Genomic DNA, 14,884 nt, shown 5'->3' on the forward strand with positions numbered 1-14,884 from the left:
CCAGAGGGTTTTTTTCATCATTTTGTGCTTGTATGGCCATGTATCATTGGGGGTGTAACATCCAGCTTTAAGGCAGACCTGGAGCTAGCCGGGCTGCTCTAGTAGGAGCCACACAAGTGCTTTATGTTGCCCTTTTGCTATCCTTTCTGAGTGAGACTAACATGGACCTCTTGCTTCTGTACAGGAGGGAAAGATGCAGATACACAGAGATCAAGCAAGTAGAGTGTGAAAAGGAGCTCGAGAAGTAGTGTAGGAGGAAAAGGAAAACCAAAGACTGGGTGAATTAGCTCCCAGATGATTTTGAAGGGTTGCCACCTCCATCCCACTTCCATGCCCAGAATTCACTGGGTGGTCAGAGCCGGCATGGGTGAATTGCCATGGGCCTGTACTGGGGAAGGGAAATTGGGAGGGCTCAACCTCAGCACATCCACACGTATGGTCTTAAGGGAAAAGCTTGTGGGCATTTTGGGAAGAGTGTGGAAAAAAGGCATCCCAAGTGAGGTGGAAAGCTGAGGCTCCCTCTTACAATCCCTATTCCAGGCCCCTCAGGAGAGTCATTACCTCCAATTTAGTTTCCTGAATGTCAGCAGAAAGGCTGTAATCATTTGTTTGGCAGAGGCAGGGCAGGCCAGGATGTTGGTGGGACCTGTCAGGGTGTCACTTCATCTCTCACACACTTTGTTAGAGGCTGACAGCCGCTTGCCATTACCATTGCAGAGCCAATTATCCCTGCGTTACAGGAACATGCCCCAGTTGGCACCCCCCCTTCCTCACCCACTTGCCCTTCCGCCATGGATCATTAAAACAATTTTGCACACACAAAAACACACACACACACACACAGACAGCTGCTCAGCTCAGTGGATTAAGCCAGTCCCAGCTGTGGGTTCCTCAAACCTGTCACCATGGGCAGGAGTACTGTAGAGTGGCAGGGAAAGATGTACTTTTTTTCTGTTTTAGAAATCATGAGATATTAAAGGCTTGTGTTTCCCCCTGGGTTTAATTACACTGAATGCATTTAAACTCCTCTAATAGGTAGTAAATCTCTGAAAATCTGCAGAACAGAAGAGGGTTCATCACCTTCACACAAGCTATGGGGAACGTAGCTCTTCATCCCAAAGGGATTTCTCTAGCATATAGAGGGGGGAGTGGTGTGTTCTACCAACCTGTGGGCCTTGATCCTCTTTGTTCTACATCAGGATGTTGGAAGAGGCTTGAAGTTCCCTGTCACTCCTTTGCTTCCTTGGCTACTTGCCCCCAGCCCCGAGAGGCTTGGGCAGCCAGGGCTTTCCTGTTCACGGCCACACCACAACCCTCAGCTTTGGGCAGCGGTGTTGGGGGTCTGTCACCCACTCGCACTTTATGCCTGCCCAGCAGCCGGAGGGATGAGCTCTGCTCCCATGCCCGATGTTGCTTTTCTGCCTCCGTGCCTTGTTTCCACTGAGTACACATGGCTGATGTCACCCTGCCTGCTGTGAGGTTGAGATTGCTGTTCAGGACAAACCTTGCTCTACTTATTTGTAAACTCCCTGGCCTCTGGGAGTATTAGCCAGACTATCTTCTCCTTCACCCTATCCAACTGTACCATCTTTCTCTCTGTTTTTTCCCCTCTTTCATTTTTTTTTTGCCTTGCCACTTTTGTAAAACAACTTAAATGTCATCTTTCTGCAATTACCCACAGAAGAGAGAAATGAATAGGAACATTCCCACAGGGGTCCCTGTCTTAAATGAGGCTTTTGTTGTTATAAATTGTTACTCAAAGCAGTACAAGCCTTTGGAATCACTCACACGTTCCTGGTAACTTGATGCATGGGGCTTTGAATTCAGAGAGCTTGTTTGGAGTCTGCCAGCTTTTCTGGAGGTATGAAATCTGAAAGCGTAACTCACAGCAACAGCAGCAGCCCCTTTTCCTTGATGCTGTCTGCCAGCTCGCCGGCCACAAGAGACTTTGAGTTGTGCCCACCACAGCCTCCTTGTCTCTGCAGCCCCGCTGCATCTTGCCTTCCTTGCATCTGCCTCAAGTGACTGAATCAGGGAGAAAACGCTCTAGAGGGGCTTGACAATTTTCGTTGCTGCCTTTGAATCCCAGCTCCCCTGGTTTAGGAAGGATGTTCCCCACCCCAAAAGGTGCAGTATTGCCTAGTGATTAAAGCAAAAGGACTTGGCTTGAGGAAGGTCCAGTTATACTTTTGCTGCTCTGCAGATGTTTTAAGCCTCCTTTGGTGAAGGGCTGCACCACCCGTCCCAGCATCTCAGTTTCCCCATCAGAGACAGTGGACAGTATTCCCAATGCATGGGGGGAGGTATCAGGGAGATTAACACGGAATTATTTAAATCCCCCTCTTGAAGTCTGGAAGAAACCTAAGTGTTGGCTAAACTCCACAGTGAGCTGCAATCCTTGCTTGCAGCACCTGGACAGAAAGTCTCATGGGAGGGCTAAGCTTTGTAATTGCATGGCTGAGGAAGAGAGCTTCTGAGCTTATTTTTTTCCCCTTCCTGGAAGATTTAGGCATGGAAGCATAAACACTGAACTTCAAGCAAGACTGTGGAGAGAAATCTCAACAGCTGCACAAAGCTGAGCTGTCACACTCCTGCACGAGCTCCCCCATGCATTGCTCTGGACCTCAGGATGCTCAGTACAGCAAACCAAGACCCATAGATCATGTAAGCCCACATCAGGGACCAGGGGGTCCCCTGAGAACGTGGGCAAGAATATTTGCCTACTGCTGCCAGATCATGTAATTTTTTTCTACTCCTGAGGAAGGAACGGATAGGGCATGGGTGCAAAGCACTGATATAGCCAGAGCCGCAACGCCAAGTTAAGCTGCCAGCCTGAATTAAACTGTGTAATGAGGGTGTCATTCACTTTTATAAAGCTTAGGGAGGTGAGAGGGAAGGGAGACAGCCTGACTGTCATGCCACACGTACAGGCACACACCCATTTCTCCTTCCTCTCTTTGTCCCTCTCCCCACTGCAGAAAGAAAGAAACAAAGCTGACTGCATCTTCCCAAACAGATCACAAAATCAGCATCCTTTGAAATGGGGCTAAAAAAAGATATTAAACTTTAAATACCATTTCTTTCCATGCTGCTAAGCAGCTTATTTATCACAGCATGAGCCCACCTTAAGAGCTGTGACGACAGAAAGCTCTGCTGGTAATTACTGCAGGGAGCCAGCAGGCATGAATGAGTCACCACAATGCCAGTGTGCAGCAGACAAGGTAAGGGGAGACAGACAGACGGGGAACAAGGGCCAGCCAAGCATGGTGCCTTGAAACCCTCTTGGGAAGATATGCTAGTACATCTTCTTTGCCCCTTGCCAGGAACCAGCTCACCAAACAGACTGGTGCCACTGGAGTTTTCTCAAAGGAGCATCCTTTGAGATATAGGTCGGTTCCTTGGGTATGTGATGCTGACTTCCCAGAGGAAAATGAAGTCTTCTCGTAAAGAAGGTCCTCAGCTGCCTTGGTCTGTGCATGCATCCAAGCTGTGCCCTTCAGAAATGGTCCTGAGCAAAGATACCCTTGGTTTGTTGCTGGCTGTCTTCCCTGCTAGCAGGCATGCTGCCTTCATCAGCAAGATCTGTCCTCACATCCCTGCACGTCGGGGGGAATGGAGCCACTTCAGTGAGATGAGTGACATCGGAGTGAATCTAAGGCGACAAGCTGGGTCCGCTGGGAAGGGAAGGCAGCTCAGCACCAACAAACCTTCACAACTCCTGCCCAGACATTAGAATATGTCCCCTTCTCCTGCGCAGTGCTTCAGGGGTCTGACAGCAGGGTCAGCCCATGCCTCGCAGCAGAAATAGTAGCTCTAGAAAGGCGACATCATCTCCCCTTGCATCCTGGCAGATGGCAGTAGGTGCCATCCTTCCACCATCCTCCCCCAGGGGAATTCGTGGCAGATGTCATCCCCTTTTTTTTCTGTAATTGGCTGCTATTCCCAGAGCAACTTCCCAGGTATTTTTAAGAGGACTTTACTATTGCAAAAAATCAATCAAAACATTATCAGCATTTGGTGATGGATGCTGCACAACCATGCACAGTGCTAAAACGTCCAGGGCCAAATTGCTGATCTAAACAGCCAAGACACGTTGCAGAGGAGAGAAGAGACACAGCAGGGAGAACTGAGTTTCCCACATTCACCTCCCCGTTTGGCGGCTGTGGTGGGGGCAGGACTCAGATCTCCTGTCTCCCGTCCACCAGGTTTCCTGGATCCAGTAATGAACTGTTTCTCAAGATGGTAATTAAATGGCACACAGGCCCTGAGCAGTGTCTGATTTAGCTTCACACCTGTTGGGCTTAGTCACCAGCACACACTCATCTCCCAAGAACAGTGCCTGTTACCTGCGCCCTGATGCATCCAATGTGGTTTTAAAATATCGCTGGGTTTCTGACTGAGCTCCTCTGGGATTTCTCCAGATCCATCTCTCCTGCCGATTGCGCTTAAATGATTGTGTTCTCTGAAGGCTGAAAACTTTGTGGCTTTTCATATCTCCTCATGAGGGAGCTCTGGGCTCCTGTCCTCCTCACAGGTCCAGATCCATGTCACACCCTTCTGCAAGCTTTGGCATTATCTCTCTGCTCTGGCTACTCCCAGGAGCAGGTCTTTAGGCTGTGAAGACACAGAGGCAGTCTTTGGCAGCCAACCCAGCAGCAGCAGATGGAAGTATGAAGTGCAGGAGGAAAGCTACAAATGGCCCGATATGAAAAACCTGACACTTCTGGGCTTGCACATCATGGTCTCTTTCAAGCTGTGCGATAGTGCTGACTTCTGAAAAGGGCTATTTTAGGCAACGTCTCATGGTATTTGGCCCTCTCCACAGACTGGCCATCACCTGTGTGTAGAGATCACAGTTCACACAACAGTAGCTTCATCACCGCTCATGTCCTTCGCTCCAGTGATGAGTTACACACAGCATCACACAGAGCATCATTCTGAGCAGCAAGGACAGCTGAGGTGGCCCTGTGTGCATCTTTTCCCAGGAATGATTCAAAGTAGTTTTCTAGTGCATAAAAAGGTCTGAGGCCCACAGGTTACTCCCTGTCCTTTTGCACAGCCATGACCTTCAGGAGGTTCAGACAAGTGCAGAGCCATGTGGCTGCTCAGCTGGACTTGTTAATGGCCGTCCTGCTTCCAACAGAGAGGCCTGAGGGGAAGATGGCTTTGACTCCAGAAGGGAAAGGGCTATTTCCATGGACAGTTATGAAGATGGTGGCTTCGTGCCATCCCTTCAACCTGAGGTCTATGCTGGAAACTTCCAGCAGCCCCAGCAGGAAGAACTTGGGTCTGGCAGTGATAGTAATGAGGTCCAGCTGGCTCCTTGGCCAGCAGCTCTCTGATGCTATGGCAATAACAGTGCCAAGAGCTGGTCGGGGCTGGATGAGTGAGGAGGATGAGAGGTGGGGAGGCATGAGCACAGCACCCACCAGCCTCAGAGATGCTCCATCACTACAGTGGGATGGCTCTGTGGCGTTGGGATGCAAGAAAGCTGCACCCAGAAGTCCTGGGGGCAAACACAAGTTCCCCCGTGGCCTCTAGAGTTGATCTGGGTTTGGAGATGACCTCTGTGATCACAGTTTAGTCCTTTCCCAGTTCAGCCTCTACAGAAGGTCGCAAGCCCTGATCCTGAGGGGCACCCCCGTAATTTCTGCTGTTTCAGATCATATGAGATCATCACATAGCGTCCATCTGCCGTCCCCGCTCGCGGGTGTGATGGGGCAGGGCAGGGCAGCGAGACTGGCCTGTGCGTTCCAGACCTGCCCATCCAGGTGGCCAAGGACAGGCACAGGACAGGGGAACCTTCACGTTTCAGGGGGACAAGGCGCTTAGGGAGGCTGCAGGGGCAGGAGGCGAGGGGGCTTCCCCCGCTGGTGTCCCCGGGACCCTGCGGCGCAGCTGCTGCTGCAGTTTTGCCAGGAGCCACCGGGGGGCAGCTGAGGGCGGGAGCCGACCCCGACGCTCCCCGCAAAGGGGGGTGCGGGGGGCTGCGGGGGGCTGCCCAGGAGCAGGCTGCAGCACCGCGGGGGGGGCTGCTGCCGGGCGCAGGTCGGCAGGGAGCTGGGGAAGTGCAGGCTGAAACGGTTCAAGCTCTCCGTTAAGGAACGGGATTTTATGTCCGTGCGGTGAGGAAACCAGTTAGAGGCATGATTTAATCAGTGGGCTTTAGCGGGAGCATTAAGGGACCTGGAGGTGGCATCAATAAGGCGCTGCCGTGGTGGCCAGGGTGGGATGGCCACCTCCCAAGCACAGCCTCTCCGGGAGGCTTCAGCCCCCAGCCAGGTCAGGGCTGAAGCTGGGACAGGGCAAATTGCAGCTACAGCTGACACGAGCCGGGTTTGGAAATAAATCAGGTGGATCTGATAGATCCCTCAGGACACCAGGGTCAATCCTTCCTTCCCCACTGATATTGGACAGGGCATCACGGGGGGTGTCACGCCAGTGACTGCGGGGCCTGCTTTTCTCTGCTTGAAAGGCGCTTTGATAAAAGCATCTAGGGCACAATATTCATCTGTGGTTCATGACCATCACTGCCTCTGCCCTCAGCACCGCTGCAGAGCCCAGCAGGACCGGCCCAGCTGCTGCTGGAGCGCAGGGCAGCCACCGGGATGGCTTCACCCCGAACAATTCCTAATTGAACACTTTGGATTGACCTCTTGGGTTGTGTTTACCCCTTGAAGGTGCCTTCAGAATTTCTGTCTCCCGAAACACGGAGGGTGGTGGGGCAGGACATTATGACAGGAACGATGGCTTGGAGACATCACAATCCATGTCTCTGAGCAAGGCGTAACGTAGTCCCAATCTGCTTGCTTGCAATGCAGATCGCTGAGCTATTTTATTGCAAGGGGGAAAGGCAGTGAAAGTCTCTGGTGAACTGATTTTTCCCTGCTTTAATTCCTTCTGCAATTTTACTTATTCCTCCCATTGTCTCTCAAAAATCCAAATGGCATAAGTGCAAACTCCTTCCCCGCCCCCCCCCCCCCCCCCCCCCCCCATGAAGCAAAAGCTGTATTTCAGTGATCGGTGAAACAATGCTTTGCACAGATCATCTGCAAAGTGCTTAAGGACCCAGCAGGAGGAGAGGTGCTGCATGAAAGTAAAATATTACGGCACCAAGATAAAAAAGAAGGGAAAAAAAAAAAAAAGAAAAAGAAAAAAGAAGAAGACTTTGCCATTTGGAAAGAAGTCAGTGCAACCTTTCTTTTCCCTGGGAGACACCAAGTCCCAGCTTAGAGGCAGGAAGTTGAGTGCTCTGTCTATGGCAGCACTCAGAACCAAATAGCATTTGCTTGCTGTGAACTCACTTTAGTTGAAAAATGTAAGGTTGCCGAGGGAAAGAAGTCTAAAAGGAAGATAAATGCTGAGGCAGATGATTTAAAATTCTTGGGCTGGGGTTACAGCCACTAGGAAATGCTACTCCTGCGAGCAAAGACTTGGATTTAGTTCTGTTACTGATACATCTTGCATGGCCATGAGTATGTTGTCATCACTAAAATGGGCATCATACCACTTCTTTCAGGAGTCTGTAGAAAATAAATACTTTGTAAGCCATGATGTACTCACATGCTACAACAATATGAACTACGTAAATACCTAAAATAGATCCATTCCTGTCAGCAAATATCCAGACATTCTGAAATCATTCTCATCAGCTCAATTTCCAAAGATAGATGGTTCCAGACTAACCTCATTTCTCCGAGGAAATGATTATTTTTTTTTTGAAAGAGAGAAAGAACAGTAATGTATTTAACTAATCTTGATTTCCATGTAATATTTTGACGGAGCCATATCAGTTTCATTAGTTTTGCTGAGAATTAACATCAGACTTGTAAACTAGTCTCTGCTAGTGATTGAAGGAGAGATAACAACAAGTAAAACTGAAAGAGGAGTTGGTTTTTTTGGACATTAATAAAGATTTCTTTGCGAATGACCACGGATTGCAATTTTTCAGCTCTGATCAAAGATTTCTTTTTTGGGAGTCCAGAGGCAAGGTTTCACAGAGGCAGGCAGGTATTGCGCATACGAAGATGTGGATGATCTCAAAGGGTGGAGTAAGGGGCCGGCATGTGATGCTGTAATTCAGTTACATGTGTTGGGACTGGGAACACATCCTCTGCAAATGTCAGGAGAGGAGAAACATCAAGGTGTACAAGCTGATCAAAGGAGGGCTGTGAATCACCAATGAGTTTTGTCCATGAAAATGTCAAACGATATCCTAGGATGTACCAGGCAAAGAATTCCCCAAGAGATAGGGAGATATTAATACCATTATGCAAAACCTTAAAGTTCTTTTACCAGGAACACTGCATGACAGCTTTGGTCACCCAAGGTCAGAAAAGATAAACACAACATGGATGGATGCAGAGTGACCATTTGAAAGGCTCACGTTCCCTTCACTCAGCTTTAGAAATGTGACCAGAAGAGTTTGGCTTGTTTGGGATGCAATGGCTGAGGGGAGGTGGTATATCTCTCTTGGGCAAGGGAGCTAAAGACACAGTAACCAGTGAACAGTAAAAAAACCACCAGTATCAGCATGAGTAAAGCAGGGAAACTGGAGTGAGGTGCCTGATAATCAGACCAGTGATGTTAAAAGCACCAAGCGATTCTTACCCTACTTCAGCAGCTTATGGATGAGAGTGCAACTAACCCTAAGCAAAGGTGTCTTTTCCAGTTTATCCCCTAAGAAAATTAAGACTTCTCATTCAGCTACATGATTTTCCATGCTCCCTGCTGAAGCAAAAGGAAAACAGGGGTACTGCCTGCTCCAGTGTCAGCCCTCTGCAGCCCAAGGGATGAAGCAACTCTGAACATACCTGAATATCTCTCTTGCCTTTATTTTTCAATGAGTTGGCCTAGACTGGTCTCCCTTATCACCTGTGTGTCCAAATAAGCAATCTTTCTATAAATCCTTTCATAAACATGTAATCTGTACTGCATCAAAGTCTCCTTTTGTATAATCCCTAAAAGGGACTTTCACATGAGAAAAATATGGTCCATTCTCTTGACATTCAGTGCTGCATGGGTAGTCTTCTCAATCTCACTAATGCCCAATAAGTAAAGGATATTTTTGACAAGTCCTGACTAGTCTGAGATACACAGAAAAGTAATAAAACATATTTCAAAAAGAGATCTGTTATATTTTCAGATCACAGTAAATCTTAACATAAGCCACGTACAATACCAAGCAGCTGTTTCTTCTGCGCCATACAAATGCAGACAAGCTTCATCTCCTACCCAGCAACCCCCAGCCCGGCTGCATCAGAGAGATGCTGGGAGAAATCTCCCTCTGTTCAGCGCTTTGGAAAGGAACAGCCACAAGGGCTATGGAGCTGCAGTGTGTGGCTTGGAAAAATGAGAGGTCTGCAAAGCAGAATTTTAACTCCCAGAAAAAGAGCTCAGACCCACAGCAGGGTCCTGGAGGAAGACATCAATAACAAGGCAACATGCAGCTCCCAAGCCAAAGGCAACCACTGTAATTAAGATGGACTATTTGCCTGCTGCTTGGAAGAAGATGGCTCAGGCAGTGGGTGAGCACAAGCTCCTTGGAGGCTGGTGCGACCCCAGGGGACATTTCATCTGGGGCTCCCCAGACGGAAGCAGAATGGTTTCCGGGGCAGAACGGGTGCGTAGTGCTTTTTCCCTGCTGATTCAGCATCCCCAGCCCTGCCAAGCATTTGAGCTTTCAAGCCATTTACATCCAAAGGCAATTGGAGGAATCGTGTGACAAGCTTCATCCCGAGATGCTGGCAGATACCCAAGACTGACTTTGTTACTCAAAGATTATGTTTACAGTGAAATGATTTAGGGATTGAGGGATTATCCAACATGGGCCCACAGCCCAACACCTCCAGAAGTACCAAATACCTAATGATTCCTGACAGCAGGAATCAATCTCCAGGAGCTGAGATTCTCTCTCTCTCTCTTTTTTTATTTTTTTTTTATTCCTGGGATAAAACAAAACTGTTCTGTTCAAACAGCATTGTCTACAAATCATTAATAATGGCAATTGGCTGATTTACATCTGGCATTACAGAGGTCAGAACAATAAAACACAACTCTATTTTGCAGCTAACACACACTCCCTGCTATCCTTTATAAGGGCTGTCAAAAGCCAGTGCATGAGGAGAAAGCAAGGGGGGACTGCAAGGAGCCAGATGGGGAGGACCAGGAATTATTAGTGTTGGGGGGATATTGCAGGAGAAAATAAATGGTGCATTTCTAACAGGTTGGGGGGATTTTTCTGTTGTTGCTTTTTTAAAAGTTTTATGGCAAAAAGAACAGGGCTCTGGATTGTTTGGGAGAGGACCACTGTGTTATTCCTATCAGAGAGCAGGATTTTGCTTTGCTGTTTGAAGCCAGCTATGTTATTGTGTATTTCCCAGCGGAATCCCCCAGTCCTGTTAAGGAGATCTGATACCAAGTGTCTTTAGACCAACGTTTGCATGAGTCCAGTAACTGGAGAATTTCTTAATGAAAACTATTTAGCAGCAATGGTTTGTAGTGCTACCAGACCTTTGGGGTTTGACTTGTTGTTTGGTTCCGTATGTGAGTCGCTGCCTCTAGTTAAATGGGAGCACTCTAGTCCTCTCCTAACACCCCACTAGCACAGTGTTTCTTCCAAGGATGTGAAAATATGAAAACAAAGCAGCGAGCAGATGACCACACCAAAGGCTAAACTTCCCTCTGCTCAGAAACCAGTTTTTATTGGGTTTTTAATGCATGTGGTCTGATTTATTTTTGGGTTTGGAAAAATCTGACCTTAAATAGATGTACTTGAGCCAGGAGATATCAGGGACAGAGCCTGAAAGCTGACTAAGGGACAGATCCTACAAGCTGGTGCACACAGCTGCACTCCAGCTGACTGCAAGAAAAGCAGACATCCCCGTACAGTTTGTTTGTTCAGATTATTAGACAGCATAATTGGTGGCCAGTGCTAGATCTTGAGCTGTTTCTTCATTGTAGAAAATCACAGTTAATAAATTACTTTCTCAGTCATACTCCTGACATTTTTTTAAAATACCATAATGACTATTGTGTCCTTTCTATATGCAAAGACCTTCCTTCCCAAAAGCAAAAATATACTCAAAACCTAAGCAAACACACATAAAAAAATTGCACTGCAAAAATCTTCTTCATCTTCCATGTATCATTCTGATCAAACCCCTGGTAAAATGCTAGACAGCAGGTCACAGCCATTTTCTTAAACTCTGGGGGCATCAAATTTTCCTGTCCATCCTTCAGCCTTTCAGGCTGCTTCCCTTAATGATGATATTGATTTTGATTTTAGTTTCATCTAGTTTTAGTCCATCCCAGTGATGGACTCCCACTGCTCCCAACAGGAGATTATGCTATACTCCGGCAGACCTCACTGATAGGAATCTTTTCCTGACATCAACTTAAGTTTTCTTTTTTGTTTTGTTTAAACTTTTTGTGCTTTGATTGGATGAAGTACTTAAAGGCAGGAGTTAGGGGTTACAGAGAGAGGAGGCGAGGCCAGACGAGGTAAATTGCCAACCTTCTAAAAAAATGTGCAAAAGTTTCCTCCCAAGACCTGATTTCTGTTGCAGCCATAGATTTTATAGAAAATATATTTGCTCAGAATGCTTTGTAAGGAAAAGAAAGGAAAAGAATCACTGTTTAGGGGAACCTGAGCCCAACAGGAGACATATTGAATACTTTCTGCATGGGAAAAAAGCATGTCATTAAGACACGAGTTTTGGGTTAAATTTCTATATACATTTTGCAAAGAATTTTAAAATCATGTAGACTTGGCTATGAGTGTTTATTTGGGTCATTTTGCTATTGCACCCTCCTATATTCCTGTACTGCTTTAAATGCCAGATCAGTCAGATGAAAACCACCTAGGCCACTATCCTGTCTCTAGAAGTTAATAATAAAGATGCCAGGGAAGAGCACAGGAACTACTGCTGTTCCCACGGGTCATCCTAAGCAATTATTTCTTGTTTTCATGCATGCATTTCCCAGCCTGGGAGTCCTTGTAATCCCCTTTCCTACTCCTGGTTAGGCTGGGTTAGATCAGTGCAAGGCAGGCTGAAGATCAGGAGATAAACCAGTTCAGAAATCTTCTATATTGCCCATTTTAAAGCCGACTGGAGTTGCCGATATTGTGCCCAAAGAAATATAATATCTGAGTTATTTTGTGATCCTGGACAGCTATAAACTCACATCAAAAGAAGTCAGACATAAAGATCTCCACACTGTGATCTACTGAACTATGTGAGCTACTGGAAAAATCTGTGAAGAAAATTGTTTGGGAGGAGTAAACAGTACTTAGGACGTGGAAACAGCAGAGGAGGAAAAGAAAAATGTAGTTGGGCAGGAGGAAAGATATGAAAATCCTTGAAGTTGAACTCGAGATCCACTCAGGACAGAAATCACATCTCTTTTTAAGGCCAAAGAAGGCCATTAGGATGATTGCAGCCTGACTTGCTGCAAAACACAAACAGCAGGAGCTCACCCAGCCATTCTCTCATCAAGCTTAAGAACTTGTGATTTTAATTCAAAAGTACAGCCTTTGGAAAAGTTAGTCAGCTTCACAAAAGAGGCTGACTCACCATACCTCTTAGGAACCTGCTCTGACGACTAATTGCTCTTATTGTTAAAAACGAGCCTTTAATTTGCAACATCAACACTGACAACCTCAAATTCCAGCCACCTCATCTTGGTCTTTTATCTGCTAGAAGGAACTGAAGAAGTGGGTGTGTGCAAAAGGAAGAGAGAAAAAGAGATGCTAAATCTTTCTATGAAATGTTTTTGGTGTAAATAGTAGACTGAGGGAAAGGTAATCCACCGCCACATGCAAAAAAATGCAAAAATGCAGCATGGTGACCAAGGCAGGTACATTATTAGGGCATTACTGAAAGAGGAAGGAGAGATCTAGATTTAGGATCATTTGGATTTCCTGCTCTTTTTGACCTTTTGGGGAATGGGAAGTCAAAACCAATCTCTATCTTGTGTTCCTTAGGGAGCAGGGAGGGTTTGGAAGGAGAGTGCTGATGAGAAAGGTACTGAGATGCAGGGAAAGCCCTGGCAAGAAGGTGGGGATTGAAAGCAGCAGCAAGCCAAGGGGCGATGGCACAGGAACAGGGACCAGGGGCAAACGAACGGTCAGATGAAGAGATTTGGTCTGAAGAGGTGAATCAAAGCATGGTGAAGGAGTTGGAAGCATGAACAAGGAGCCAGAAGAAGGCTAGATAAGATTATGTGGCATCTTCTGACTAATTCTATGCTTCTAGCTAACAGACCTAAATCCTGACAGCTTAACTTGAAAGCAGCAAATTTCAATCTTGTTTTGCACAACAATAACAGAGGAATATGATTCAGACAAACATGGCTTTTGCCTTTTGCAAGAACTAACAAATAAGACCAAATTTAAAAAGTAAAATTTAATTAAAACACTGTAAAGCAAGGGCTTCCCCCCCCCTTCTACGCAGTTTATTACTCATCTGTGTAAAAATACTGCTACTAATGAAAGACATTGCCCGTATACTCTGCACTTTGCATGACAAATTCTTAAGTCACAAAGAGTCTGTTAAGAACAGGTGAATTCTGGCAAGACATACGCTAAATCCACACAAATCAAGAAACTTGATTCCCTTGACAAGCACTTCTGTATCCAGCCATAACTGTGTCCCTTCTAAAAACCCTTTAATATGACCCAGCATATAATTTTGGTGGCCGGTATGTATCAACAGCTGATAAGATCAGAAATCCTTGTTGACTGGAGGGAGTTGAGGTTCATGCCCCAGGTCACTGAAAGGTAATTTCCTTTAGCTTTGCAATAAACTCTCTGTATTGACCTAAGACCTCCAACATTACGAGTGGTTAACAGCATCCATAAAAATAAAATGTGGGTACAAAATATCTGAATTTGAGTAGATTTGCTGGAATTTTATTAATTTATGAAAGTTGAAGGTTATGCCATATGTCACTAGAAAGTAATTTTCTCTGAATGTGCAATAAGGGCTTAGATTTGATTTATGACCTAAATATTGCAAGATATTAATACATCTCCATGCCAGATGATAATGTACATGTAAGGAAATGTACCTTTCCTACCCTAAAATTGCAAAAAAATTCTTTAATTTACTAGGATAAACTCAATCAATGGCATTCATTAATTTTTGAACACTGAGTACTTACGTGGAATGTCCCCATCTCTCAAACAGATAGCTGTGTTATTCCTGTATGAAATACATCCAAAATGTTTCCAAAAACTGCTTCAGAGACTATATATGTGGTACCCACGTGTATATCTACTAAGGTTGTCCAGACTTGACATACTTCTAGAAACAGACAATGTTTGGGACCCTTGGGATCCAATTTAGATGCTGTTGGGGATTACAGTTGCAAACAAATAAAAGGGAAACATATATTCAGAATCTAGTTACAGAAGCTAACAAACACATCAGGCAGGTTGGAGGGAAGGGCTCCTTTACAACTCCAGGGCAGAAATTCATGAGAATGCTCTGCAGCTATTTTAAAATTTACCAATGTGTTTTTGTGAAATGCAAAGATATCCCAAACTTTGTTATCTAGGGACAAGAGGTAGTTCACTATTTTCTGCTGTTTGCTCATAACTGCATTAAGTCCAGTGATTTCCTGGAGAGATGTTAATGTCTTATTTATATACTGGGTAAACAATACGTACTTTTCTACCTCCAGAATAAAAGCTATGCACCAGAAATTCTCATATTCCCTGGCTATCAGTGCATAAAATCAATCTCTATGCCAATTCCTCTTGGAACTGCAAGTACAGACTAAATAATAAGGGTTTGTTTCAAATAAGAATTTCCATCCCTTAGGAAACTCCAGTCTTTCAAAAGGTAGTTTCATCTTGAACCAGGAGATGTTAATATGACAG

General features: G+C 45.8%; 1 long non-coding RNA gene across 2 annotated transcripts in view; it reads right to left on the reverse strand.

Annotated features, from left to right (window-relative positions):
• LOC308069358 overlaps nt 1-14,884 on the reverse strand; it is a 95,101-nt gene that overhangs the window by 16,732 nt on the left and 63,485 nt on the right. The gene's annotated exons all lie outside the window — the stretch shown is intronic.

The sequence above is a fragment of the Falco punctatus genome (genome assembly GCF_963210335.1).
Source record: "Falco punctatus genome assembly, chromosome: 9".
NCBI classification, from domain to species: domain Eukaryota; kingdom Metazoa; phylum Chordata; class Aves; order Falconiformes; family Falconidae; genus Falco; species Falco punctatus.